The sequence below is a fragment of the Ochotona princeps genome, chromosome 22 (assembly GCF_030435755.1).
Source record: "Ochotona princeps isolate mOchPri1 chromosome 22, mOchPri1.hap1, whole genome shotgun sequence".
NCBI classification, from domain to species: domain Eukaryota; kingdom Metazoa; phylum Chordata; class Mammalia; order Lagomorpha; family Ochotonidae; genus Ochotona; species Ochotona princeps.
Genome location: NC_080853.1, coordinates 34,132,076 through 34,145,168, shown reverse-complemented (window position 1 = coordinate 34,145,168; position 13,093 = coordinate 34,132,076).

The window sequence follows — 13,093 nt, the reverse complement described above, 5'->3', positions numbered from 1 at the left end:
CTGGCCTTTTGTGAGGTACATGGTTAGCAGATTTTTTTCAGTTCTTACAACATTATCTGTCTGAGAACTTTCTGAAGTGTGGCTTCTTTTTGCTGGAACATGCTTCCCACCTGATTGACCAAGAAAAAAAAAATCACCACCCACCTTAGTCTCCAAGGGTGTGTTGTAAACCACTAATAAAGCTAAGCCCTGGCTCCCAGCTGCTTGGATTGTTTCAAGGCAAAGAGGTCAAGATCGCTTTGTGCTGTGGCACTCAGAAATGCGGGGTTTGGTGTGCAGAGAGCAGTGTTTCCAGGAGGCTATTCTGTGTTGCCTGGTAGATAGTACTGGAAATATATGTGTTTTTAATTCTCTGAGGCCTACCTTGACATCAAAGCCATTGGCTTGTTGCAGGAAGATGCTTCGGGAGTGTGTTATAAATACACAATCTTTATTGATCTGCCAAGTTGGGCGTGTGTTCACAAGTTCACCTCGCATGTGTACACAATTTGTAGCTGACATGCCTTCCGCCCTGAGGTCCTCCCTTTTTCTTCCCTCATCCTCTGACATGCTGCTCCTCCTTGTGGGGTTCCCTTTGGCTGGAATTCAGTCCAATCCGTGGAAAACTTGAATCGCTTTCCGGCTGCGTTTACACACAGGTTTTCCTGGCATGAGGCTCAGGCTCTGAAGTGTGTTCTTCACAGACTGCCTTGGAAAGTGGAATCCTCTGAAGCCCGTCTGGCCTGTGCAGGCACAGGAGACAGAAAATTCTCCTTTTGCGGAGTCTTAGATGTGGAAGTCTACAACTCTCCAAAGCGTCAGAACTGTGTGTAAGCAGCAAAGCTATGAAATCAATCAGAGTGGAAAATTAATGACAATAGCGAGTTATATAGAAACAGGAAACTAGTCCCTGGGGCTGGCACAGTGGTGTGGCAGACTAATCCTTTGCTTGCAGGAACCAGCGTTCCAAATAGGCAATGGTTTGTGTTCCAGCTGCTCCGTTTTGCATCCAGCTTTCAGTTTAGCCCTGGGAAGGTAGTGGAGGATGGCCCAGGTCTTTGGCCCCTTGCACCCACGTCGATAGGCTGGGATGAAGCTCCTGGTTCCCAGCTTGGAATCAGCCATTTGGATCAGCCATTGCAGCCATTTGGGTAGCAAAACAGTACATGGAAGCTCTCTCTCTCTCTCTCCTCTCTCTCTATAAAAATATGCCTTTCAAATAAAAACATATCTTTGAAAAAGGAAAAATGGTCCCAGGAAAAATTTTAGTATTTCCTCATCTCAGGATTCAGTCTGTATTTTTTTTTGTCCAAAAGTAGCTTTTCTGAATGATAGAAAATTGGGGAAAATTAGAGAAGTTAAACACATATTCACACATACACATTTTTGCATACAAATAAACTCACACAAATACTTTTATTAGAAGATATTTTTAAAAATTTGTGGAAAAACAAAATTGAAAGATAAAGTTTAGGGCCCTGCTTGGTAGCCTAGCGGCTAAATTCTTGCCTTACACATGCCAGGATTTTATGTAGGTACCAGTTTGTGTCCCGGCTGCTCCACTTCCCACCCAGCTCACTACTTGTGACCTGGGAAAGCAGTAGTGGATGTTCCAAGACCTTGGGACCCTGCACCCATGTGAGAGACCTGGAGGAATTTCCTGATTCTTAGCTCTTGGCTCCTGGCTTCAGATCAGCTCAGCTGATTTATCCATTATTGTCACTTGGAGAGTAAATCAGGGGACAAAAGATTTTTCTCTCTCCCCCTCTGCATATCTGACTTCCCATTAAAAATAAATACATCCTTTAAAAAAAAAGTTAATTTGGGTGCAAAAGACAGTTTCAAATCCATGTTCTTTTTTCATGGTATGACTTTTCCACCAGCTTTTGAAGACACACAGTACGTGAATGAAGTCAGCTACTGAAGGGTATCTTGAAATCCTTTAAGAACTGAAGTGATCTCCTTGTGGTTGACGTAGAACACCTGACCTGGGTGGGAAAATTGCTCAGAAGATGCTTTAAACATTTATTTATTTATAGGAAAGGCAGACAGTAAGAAAGAGAGACAGAGATAAGAGAATTCTTCCACTGGATGGTAGACCCAACTGCACACAAGAGTCAAGGCTGGACCAAAGCAAAGCCAGGTGCCTGGAACTCAGCCCAAGTCTCCCAGTGGGTGACCGGGGCATAAGTGCTTGAAGTCATCACCTGTTGGACGGCAAGCAGGGGGGCTGGGACTCCAAGCCGGCCCTGGGAGATGGGTTGCACAACTCCCACACAGTGCGTTAACCACTGTGTTAAACTCTCAGCCTCAGAAGTGGCTTTTGAGACTTCCAGGGTCCTCTGTTTGTTGTTGTTGCTGTTGTTTGTTTTGTCTTTTTAAGATTCATTTAATTCATTTGAAAGACATGGTCCACAGAGTTAAAGAGAGGGAGAGAGGTAGAGAGACCTTCCTTCATTTGCTCACTCACTCACATGGTAATAACAGCCAGACTTGGGCCAGGCCAAATCTGGGAGGCAGAAGCTTTTCATTTGAGTCTCCCAAGTGGATGCAAGAGCTTAAACACTTGTTTAAAATAGAAATTTTGGGGGGTTTCCTAGGCTCATCAGCATGGAGCTGAACAGGAAGGAAGCTGAGTAGCCAGAACTCAAACCAGCATCTATATGGGACTCAGCTGTACATTAAGCCACTGTGCCATAGTGCTGGTCCCCTCTTAGCAGAACCAGTTTCTCAAAGGAGAATATAGCCCTGTATGATACAAAAATATGGCCTTGAAGAGGCCAGTCTGGACCAGGGCCAGACCTGCCCCTGCTTGTCCCCCCCACCCGCAACCTCAGAGGTCAGTAGAGGAGGGGCACCAGGGATGGGAGGAACAGGGAGGAGCTGGCTGACCATAAGGAGTCACTTGCTTGTGATTCACTTGACTTTGATATTCACTTTTTTTTCTCATGACTCGTTCATAACTTAATACGGGACCAGAAAAGCTGTAATAACTATTGACTTATAGAAACTTAGCACAGTCCTTGAGTGGAGTCTGTGCTTTTTCTTTGACATGGAAGTAGATGAACTGAGGGCCATGTTACAAACATAAAGAAGAGAACGCAGAGGGGGCATTGTTCACATCCTTTCCTCCGTATACCTCTCTACATCCCGGAGCTGACAGTGAGCAAGCTGGTGTTATCTTAGCACGACTCTTATCTTGAACTGCTTAGAATGCTAAGGAGGAACGTCACTCACCTGCTCTGGTCTTTGCTGTAACATGACTAAGTGGAGTGATATTTCTCATATTCATGCAATGCTTCTCATAAGCTGAGGTTCTTTCCGATGCCTTGTGGAACTTTCTGTACAGCTTTGCTGAGAATAGCACAGGAATAATGCTTAATGCAAGAGGAAAGACATGGGCTGGCACAAGGGCGTATAACTTAAAACTACGTGTGCCTATGTGCACCTGCATGCTTGTGCACACACTTCTGCTCACCAACTTTCCCCTATGAAATGCAGCCGGAAGTCATAAACTTGCTATATAATTATGGATTTCTATTACGACGATGGTAGATTACTTATGGGGAAATATACACAGAATTAATAAAAACTGTGATTCCTCCAACAGCTCCACTCCAGAACGCTTGCACATCTTCATAACGGGGACAGTGGAAGACTCCTTGGGAACTTTCACGATTAAAGTAGCAACGCTTCCACATTGCCAGAGAAGTGCATTTCTAGACGTCTTCCTCAGAGAAGCATTCATTTCTGTGCATGTGTGAGAGACACGGGGCCATCCTACATTTAGGCGCAGGTGGCCTCTTTCCTTCCTTTCTGCCTTGTCCTGCCCACCAGCAGGAGACGTTAGGGAGAAGGTGCTGAGCAATTGAAAGGCACTGGCTCTCAGTTCTCAGCATTGGCCTTCCCAACAAAGTCAGCTGGGAGGTGTGGGTCTCATCATTTTACTTTAAAGCAAAGTGTCAGATAGAATTTGTGAATACGATAGTTAGAACCACACAATGATTCCATCCAACAGTTTCTAATCAGATGAGTCAATCAAACACTTGAAATGTATCAATTTCAAGTTGAGACGTGCTGCAAAATTGGCACGAAAATAGAACGGGGGGGTTTGCATTATCAATTGCTCTATGTTGAGCTAAATAAAAATAGGATTTACTGTTTATATATCAATTCATTTTTTCTTTCAGTAATTTTATTACTTAATTTCCAATAAATATGTAATACTTACACATTTTATAGGGTGTAGTACAATGTCTCAGCACACTTACGCTGTGTAAGCCAGTCAAACCAGGCAGCTGATCTTTCCATTTTCAAGTGTTTTCTCCATGTCAGGAACTTACCAGCTCTCTGGCCAACACTCCCTTTCAAATAAATAAAACCAATCTTTTTTTTAAAGAAAGTACTTATTGTCTCATCTCTTTCCTGGGGGTTGGGTTGGGTTAGGAGCAAATTAACCAAGTGATGCTTGATGTGCTTCGGGAATGCCCTGGAGGCTGTCTTTCTAGGACGTCTCTAACCTGCCTTAGGCTCCCCTGGGCCTAGCCCTAAGGCTGTTTGCAGGTCCTTGTGACAGGCTGGTCATCTCCCCCGGGAGTAAAAGAGAAAGGAAAAGGAGACCGACAGGAAGTCACGGGGCCTTTTGGATTCAGTTTATCGGTGTAAGTCATGAATCAAGCTAGGCCTTAAAGGAAGTGTGTGTATTGGGGAGGTGGGGCTATTAGTCTCCTTCTGACTAGACTATCCAAAACTTCATGGCAGAAACTAAACACTAGTTTCCAGTATCCTGATATATATATATGATTCTCAATCTCTCTGTCTCCTTCCCTCCCATATTTCCATGTAGATAAAACCCCTGCATATATCCCTTTGTGGAAATAGTTGCATGCCTGTTTTTACCCTAGTAGACCTTCCTTACCCCCATTCTAAATTTTGGCAACTCCCAGGTTAGAAGAAACCCATGTTCTAACAACCAACACCAAATGCTCCCCATTCTAGAAAAATGTGATGTAGAATGAATATTTTCTCAGTTCATCAGGGACGTTTAAACAAACAACATGAGCAACTTGAAGGAAACTGTTATAGAAAAGGTCTTTTTAGAAAAGTTGTTTTATTTATTTGGAAGGCAGAATGATGGAGAAAAATGAGAGAGAGAGAGAGAGAGAGAGAGAGAGAGAGAGAGAGAGAGAGAAGGAAAGAGATTTTCCATTTTTTGGCTCACTCTTCAAATAGCTGTGACAGCCAGGGCTAGGCCAGGCTGAAGATGGGAGCCAGAAAGTCTGTCTGAGTCTTGCACCTGTAAGAGGGGCCCTGGCCAGTCACTGTGCCACCTTCTGCTGCTTTGCCAGGCATGTTGCTAGGAAACTGGATTGGAAGTAGAGTAGTCAGGACGAGAACTGGTGGTCCCATGTGGGATGCTGGTACCAGAGGCAAGGGCCTAGCCAGCTGCTCTTTAGGAGAGAATAAGGACAAGAGAAATCAGTGAATCGGTAGATTAGCGATACTTGTGTGAAAATTAAGAGCACACAGAAAGATATTCCCAAGGCTCTGTTTCCAAACCTGCTTACTGCTAGTGCACCTCGAGAAGGAGCAAAAGATGGCTTTTTTTTTTTAAGATTTATTTTTTCCAAGTAAGCTTCTGTTGTGGGGAAAGCAAAAGCAAAAACAAACAAAAAGGACAGCCATATGTAGGCCGCCTGGCTGGAGCGAAAGCTTGTCTCAGGAACTCAGCTGTAAGTACAGTGGTTTCTAGGAGGGTGATTGTCACCCACAGAATCAAGCCACACAACAAGCTAGTTGGTTTCTCTCTGATGGGGAGAGGGTGTGAGGAGATTGGGGCTGGGGACTGGCCCTCTCTCAGGAGCTCTGTGGGCACTTCAAGCTGCTACCCAGAAGGTGCTTGGGACTGGGCTCCAGGTGGCCTTTGGGGCTGGCCCTGATTGCTTACAGAGAAACCAGCCTCTACACTCCAGCAAATTTACTTCCTTGTGGTAGCAGGATTGTCAAGCACAGTGGCCACAGTGTGAGTGGTTTTTGTTTGTTTGCTTGCTTTTTAGTGTTTTGTAGTCCGTCTGCAAATATTTTTACTTGGAAATAATACTTTTTCTCCATGCCTTCTCTAGAACTCAGAGGTACCACTGCTTGCAGGAAACAATAAGAAGCATTTAGGGCCCCCAGCCTAGTGGCTAAAGTCCTCATCCTGCATGTGCTGGGATCCCATATGGGTGTGTCTTTTATGATTACTAATGAATCCGAGGTTATAATACCAACACAATCATTTCCTTTTTTACCTTCATTTTAAAAATCTCAGTTTGAATTTGGATAGCTTTGCGTCATTGTCTTTTCCAATATACCTTGTTCCTTCCAAGAAGGCGTGGTAGATGTTAAAAAAATACAACTCACAGTGAGAATGTATTCCTGTGCGTTATCTATGATGGTCGACTATATGTGCATCAGGTCCTGTGACTAACAAGTCATGAGGCATGTTGGGATCAGGTGCAGTTCAATCAAGGCTTCTGCTCTGTGATGCTTTTGTCTCTGCTCAGCTTCATCTTCATTTGTCAGCCCACAGGAGCTTCAGGAATTACAGGAGCTTCAGGATGCAGAGGGGAGGTGGTAGTGGGGGATTAGTTGTTCCTCTCTGTAAACAACCTCCCTTTTCAGACTTTCTCTGAAAGTATACCCACTTCTAAGCCAATACTGGTGGTCAAAAGCATTCCCCACCCTGGTTAGTACAGTCTTAGTTCCTAAAACGACTTCAGGAAGGCTCTCAGAAGTGTATGTCCCTACGGATTCTCTGGCATTCTTGACAAAAGGCAGATTTCACTGGCAGGGATTTTAGGGCCAGATCTGTGATTGTGCATTTCTAACATCCCAGGAAGGTGAGTGTCCTCACTTTGGGTAGATAGTAGACGTGAAGCCTGTAAGCTTGATAAGAACGGGAACTTTGCTTTTATTTACTGCCAAATCACCAAGGCCTGTAATGTATCCCACAGTCATCTGTTGAATTTGGAAGAACATCTTTTGAAAACTCAGAAAAATCAAAGCGTAGATTGGTAACATCTCTTGGTAACCCATTATCTCTCCCAGACACAACCATACACCCTAGAGTCCTTTCCATACTGCAAAAACATCCAGCAGATTCTGAAAGCTAAAAACGAATGTGATATACACACACTCTGAAGCTATAGTTACAGAACTTCCTCTTCTTCAATCCTCCAAACTATTAGGAAGACATCACTCTGATAACCCTATTGAGACATCGTTGCTTACATACAGAATTCTCTCCAAAAGCACAAAACATTTTGCCATCGGAAGCATTAAGTGCAACCAGTCTTCAGTTTTAGCTGCATGCTGTGTATAAGAGACATGCCTTTGACTCAAAAACTCAAATACGTTGAAATAAAGTGTGAAAATGGTACACCATGCAAGCCATTTGGAGGAGTGGCCCAGCAGATGGAAGATCTATACCTCTCTCTCTTTCTCTCTCTCTCTCTCTCTGTAACTTTGACCTTCAAGTAAACATAACTCATCTGTTGGATCATTTCCAAAATGAGCCCAACGGCTGGGGCTAGGCTGGGCTGAAGGGAAGCTGGCAGCCATCAACTGTTCCTGTATGGCAGGGACCTAGTCGCTTGAGTTGTGATGGCTGCCTTCTGGGGTGTGTATCTGTGGCAAGCTGGAAGAGGAGCTGAGAACGGAACTCTGGAAGTATGATATGGGACACAGACATCTTAGCTGTCCTTTAAATGGCTGCGCTAAATGACTACTTCTACCAATCCTATTTTTTAAGGACGTCTTTTTACAAAATCCATGTCGTTTTCTATTACTACCCATGGTGCAGTGCGCAAGGTTAGAAGTTATCCACAATCATGGACGCTTCTTTTCTGCTTTTGTTTTGAAAGTAGCAGGTGTGCTCATTGAGTGTTAAGTGACATCTTCCCATTGTTTTGATTAGTTATTTTTGCTAATGGTAGCTGTCTTTTCTTGTGTTTACTGACAGCTTGTAAAACTTTTTTTGGAGTAATGTCTTTTCAATGTTTTTGACCATGGATGAACAGGGTTGTTTGTTTTCTGCTGTTGATTTTTTTTTTTTTTTGGAGTCCTTTGCATATTCTGGCTGTTTATCCCTTGTGTGATATGTGATTTACAAATATGTTCACGTTGTGTGGGTTGCTTTTTGATTCTGTCGGTGGTGTTTTTTGATGGATATATTTAAAAATATTTCAACATGCATGTCTAATTTGTTCATTTTGTCTTTTGTTTTCCATGTCTTTGATGTCATATCCAAGAACTTGCTACCAAGCCCAATTTTTGGAGGACTTTGCCACATATTTTCTTCTAAGAGTTTTAGATAAGAACATTTAGTTCTTCAATCATTTTGAGTTAATTTTTCTATTTGGTGTTTAGGTAACAGTCTAATTTAATTTGTTCCAAGGACTTCTATTGGCTATTGACAGAAGCATTATGCTTAGTAGCCTCCAATTGGAAGCCATGTAAGTGCCTGTCCATTATTACACAGATGAACAATATATGTACTTATTTTGTACTGCTCTTCAGTAACAAAATTAACTACCGCTACACAGACAACATGGGTACATTCAAGGAAAAACATGCTAAACACATTAAAATGATCCTGGTTATTTAATACTACCACTACAGTATGTGTAGAGTTACAAATTGTGGTTGTCTTGTATACAGACACTGCAAATGGACGTGAGGAACATTTTTAGGATAAAGGATATATTCCAATACTTGAGGTGAGGAGTCTTACCCTGTTTCATGTGTGGTAGAATTCCTTGTATTCCCTAAAATGGGCAGAACAGGCACCGTGTGGTAGCCTAGTGGCTAAAGTCCTTGCCTTGAACATGCTGGGATCCCATATGGGTACCAGTTCTAATCCCAGCAGCCCTGCTTCCCATCCAGCTCCCTGCTTGTGGTCTGGGAAAGCAGTCGAGGACAGCCCAAAGCCTTGGGACCCTGCATCTGCGTGGGAGACCCAGAAGAGGCTCCTAGCTTCGGATCGGCTCAGCTCCAGCTATTGCAGCTGCTTGGGGCCTGAATTATCGATGGAAGATCTTTCCTCTCTGTCTCTCTTCCTCTCTGTAAATCTGGCTGTCCAATAAAAATAAATCTAAAAAACAAAATAAAATGGATAGATTATGATATGTGATTAATATTTCAATTAAACAGTTAACACACTTAAAAATTTTTGAGGTAAAACCAATCAACAAATATGCAAGCAAACCCAAACCAAAGTATACATGTTATATCAAATTATTTTAATTTAACATTATAAATAATGAATAATAAATATATGTGGATATTACATATCAGGGAAAATGAAAAACTTTGGCATGTACGCGTACGTGAGCCAACCTTAACTTGAACCTCTTCATCAATTTTGAAATAGATCCCCAGGCAGAGTAAAAGTCAGTATAAGTGTACTGTGCTGTGGGTGGCTCTAAATGGTTGTAAGTCCCTGTGGGTTCCTGCAGTTTCTGTTTATTTCTTACCGCTTTCCTATGCTTCCCCGTGGTCCCCCAGAAATCCGCAAGCCCTCAGCACTGGGCCTGTGCTGACAGACACCCCAGCATCTGTCTGCTGACTGCTCCCAGAGGGAGGGGGGCAGTGTATGATCCTTGCCGACCTACACCTGCAGGGGTGGGTGGGAAGAGGAGAAAGGCTGAGAGTCACACAGCTCCCCAGGAGCAGCCTCTCTGTAGAGGGTCAGCGGAGACCTTGAGGGTCTGTAACTACACTGTGGGGTCACCTGGCTGAACTCCCGCTTCCCAGCTGGCGACCACCTGTCTCAGGGACTCGCACGCACTGCATTCAAAATAGCACACACGCGCGTTTGCTGTTCTCCGGCAAAAGGCAAGTTTTCAAGATTGAAAGTTCCCTGGGTGCTTTGGGTAAGCATTTCTCACTGTAAATATAAAGCGGCTCTTATCATTACCAAAACATTCGGAAAACATTGCTGTTCCTGGCATTTGACCCAGTTTTATAACTGGACTCCAGATAACGATGCCTCACTATCTGGGATTTTCAAGGTTTTAAAAGGCAAGACATGGTAAATAAAGGGGGATATTGCAGATGGAATTTCTCTGCAGCCTCACAATTAGGCTTCTAAAAACACCGTAAGAAAAAAGGAATACAGAGTGAAAGGAGCCCTTAAGATCTGCATTGTCCCCACTTTGCTCCTCCAAGTCCTCAGGCTTAAGGACCCCAGGGATCCGGCAGGTGTAGATTTCCATGGAAACCAACCCTAAAAGAATGAACACCCAAGGAGGGAACCGTGTGAAGTGCCCTCTCTCCTGTGTAATTTCCTTGCCAACAGTTTTCGAGGTCAACCTGGCTTATTTCATGAAATGAGAGGCCCTGCTGTCAGGATTTCCCCAGGCAACGTGAGTTTGCTCTGCTCCCGTGGCTGAAAATCCACAGACCATGGTTATTTTCTGCTTCTGCAGGAACAGACCCCACTATTCTGCCTGACTTCCAAACACCTTTTATTCCAGCCTCAATCTAATTAACCAGAGCCAGGCTTCTTTATTTTTTCACGATTAGATTGTGTGTGCTTACTTTTAAAAGAGTCATTAAAAACCAGTATATTGCCTAAAATATCATTGAATATAATGTTCCAAAAATCATTTGAAAGATTTTAAAAACCACATGAAACAGCTAATGTAGGTTTATGTGTGTATAGTATGTGTGTGGGGAGGTATATATGTATATGTGTGGGGGCTCAAAAGTTCAATGAAAATTTGCATTGCCTTTTAACTCATTTTGATGAATTTTTTGAAGCCTCTTTGTAAATAAATAGTTAAAAAAAATTTAGGGCCCGGCTAAAGTCCTTGCCTCGCAACCGTCGGCATCCCATATAGGTGTCAATTCATGTCAGTGGGGTCCTTCCTTCATTGTCCCTTGGAAATAAATCCCTTTGATGTCTGCCAGAGCATATTTCTTGGTCTCATCTTTGGAGACTCTCTGTGCTTGTCTGTGTAGTTTGTTAGAACTATAGCCAAGGCCCATGTGGGAGACCAGAAGAAGCTCTTGGCTTCAGACTTTGACCCAGTTCCGGGTGTTGGGGTCAAGTGGGGAGTGAACTAGCGGATGGAAGTCCTCTCTCTCTCCTCTCTGTAATTCTGCTTTCCAAATCAAAACAAAATAAGTTTAAACTTATTTTGGTCAGCTCACGTGGTTGCCAATTGAGGAGTGTGCAATGGTTAGTGGCTCTGGAATGTCAGAGGACAGCAGAATCCTCTGGAGGGCTCTGTGTGCTGCCCACGGATGGGGTGCTGCATGGGGCTCCTGTAAAACTAGATCTGGAGGGGGTGGGGAGGTCTGAGCCTTTGGTAAAACAGCTCTCAAATGCTGCAGCTGTTCTGCCAGGTGTGTTGCCCTTGAGGTAGTGTTGTGGAAGGGTGCTCTGGGCAGATGTGGAGATGCACATTTGTAGAACACTATCATATGAACTTAGGCTAGTTACAACCAGTGCCATGTGTTTGGGCATTTGTAAGTCCTCCCGTCACCTCACTGCAACCCCCATCACAACTGTGTGACGGAAGTTTGATAGCCACCAACTTGGAGTACTTACCATGGACCAGATATTACAAAATTATCTTATTTTATCTTCATAAATACCCTGTTCTGAAGGAATTATGACTCCCATTTTACTGATGAGAAAGCTAAAATCTTGGGAGAAATTAGGAAATGTGATTAAGTACATCCAACTTGTAAGTGGTAGCTGTTGGGAATCCCAGGTGGACTGTTCTTTCCACATCCCTAAAACTCACAAGGAGTTTACAGGTGAGATGAAGACTTTAAGAAGACACAGCACTGAGTACGGACATGTCAGTAATTAGCACTGTAAGAAAGGCAGCGAAGTTGGTTCATCAACCCAGTGGTCCAGGTGTGCACCTTTGCAATATGGAGACCCATGTGTGCTTGACACAGTGCCCTAAGATCACCACCTGGAAATTATTTTTAATTGTTAGAACAATGTCTCCTATTACCATTGTGGCTAGATCCCAAGCATTATGTGACCGGTCCCAACAGAGTGAATTTATCGTTACTATTATTGTTACTATTATTATTAACGTTTTCCACAATACAGTTTTTAAGGGCAATTCACTGTCTAACTCCAATCTAAAGTTTGGGCTTTGAGCCTTTTGTGACTGCTTTTCACTCCTCCGTCTTCCTCTCTAGTTGTGGGGGAAGAGATTCATGTCACAGATTTAGCTTTGTGGTCTTTCATCCTACACTGTTTTGTTTTTCATTCCTACATGGACATATCCCTGAGTTGATTTTTTTTAACTAAATCTTGAATATGTTCACCTGTCAAGAATAAACATGTTTACAAAGAAAAACTGGAGAGGAGATAATATTATGCAGAATTTCCAAGCAAGTCATAAATGTTTCTGGGGTCAGGGGGAGATCTGGAATGTAGGGAGAGGAATCATTTGTAATCTGTTTCCCCTAAACAACATTTGTTTGTTTGTATATTGTTACCTTGCCTATTGTTTTTAGTCTCTGAAATTTACTCTCTCTATTCCAAGCAAAATGGAGATTCTGAAATTGTGTTCCCTTAAACACAATGCTCATGTATGTTTCTGGCAGGAAGAATGATTTCCTCTTTTTTTCCACAAAAGCTGAAAAGTTCCATTGTGAACATATTGCATATCAACCGTGTCCCAGGAGAGGGATGCTTTGCTTGCTGCATATTTCACACCGTAACGATGTTATTCGATTTTATAATTAACATTAAACTTTTATAGGAAAAGGTGCCTTGTTATCCCAGTTGTTAACCTTGCAATGTGTTTAAAGTCATTTCATAAACCACCATGTGAAGTGGGCTGTGGTGCTAAATGTTATGGGATCTGGTAATGAAGGGGGCACATGGAGTGCCTGTGCCCATGACCAGGGGCAGAAGGGAGGGAGCGATGGGGGCTTTACCTCTCGGATTTCCTGACGTCTGCGGCTTTCCTTTACGATGTCAACATTCCAGCAATAGTTCCTATTCTCATATGAATTCTTTTTAATGTCCTGCCTCCTCAACATTCCCCCACCTCTGAAACCCAGATAACAACTGTTAAACATTCATATCTACTTTGAT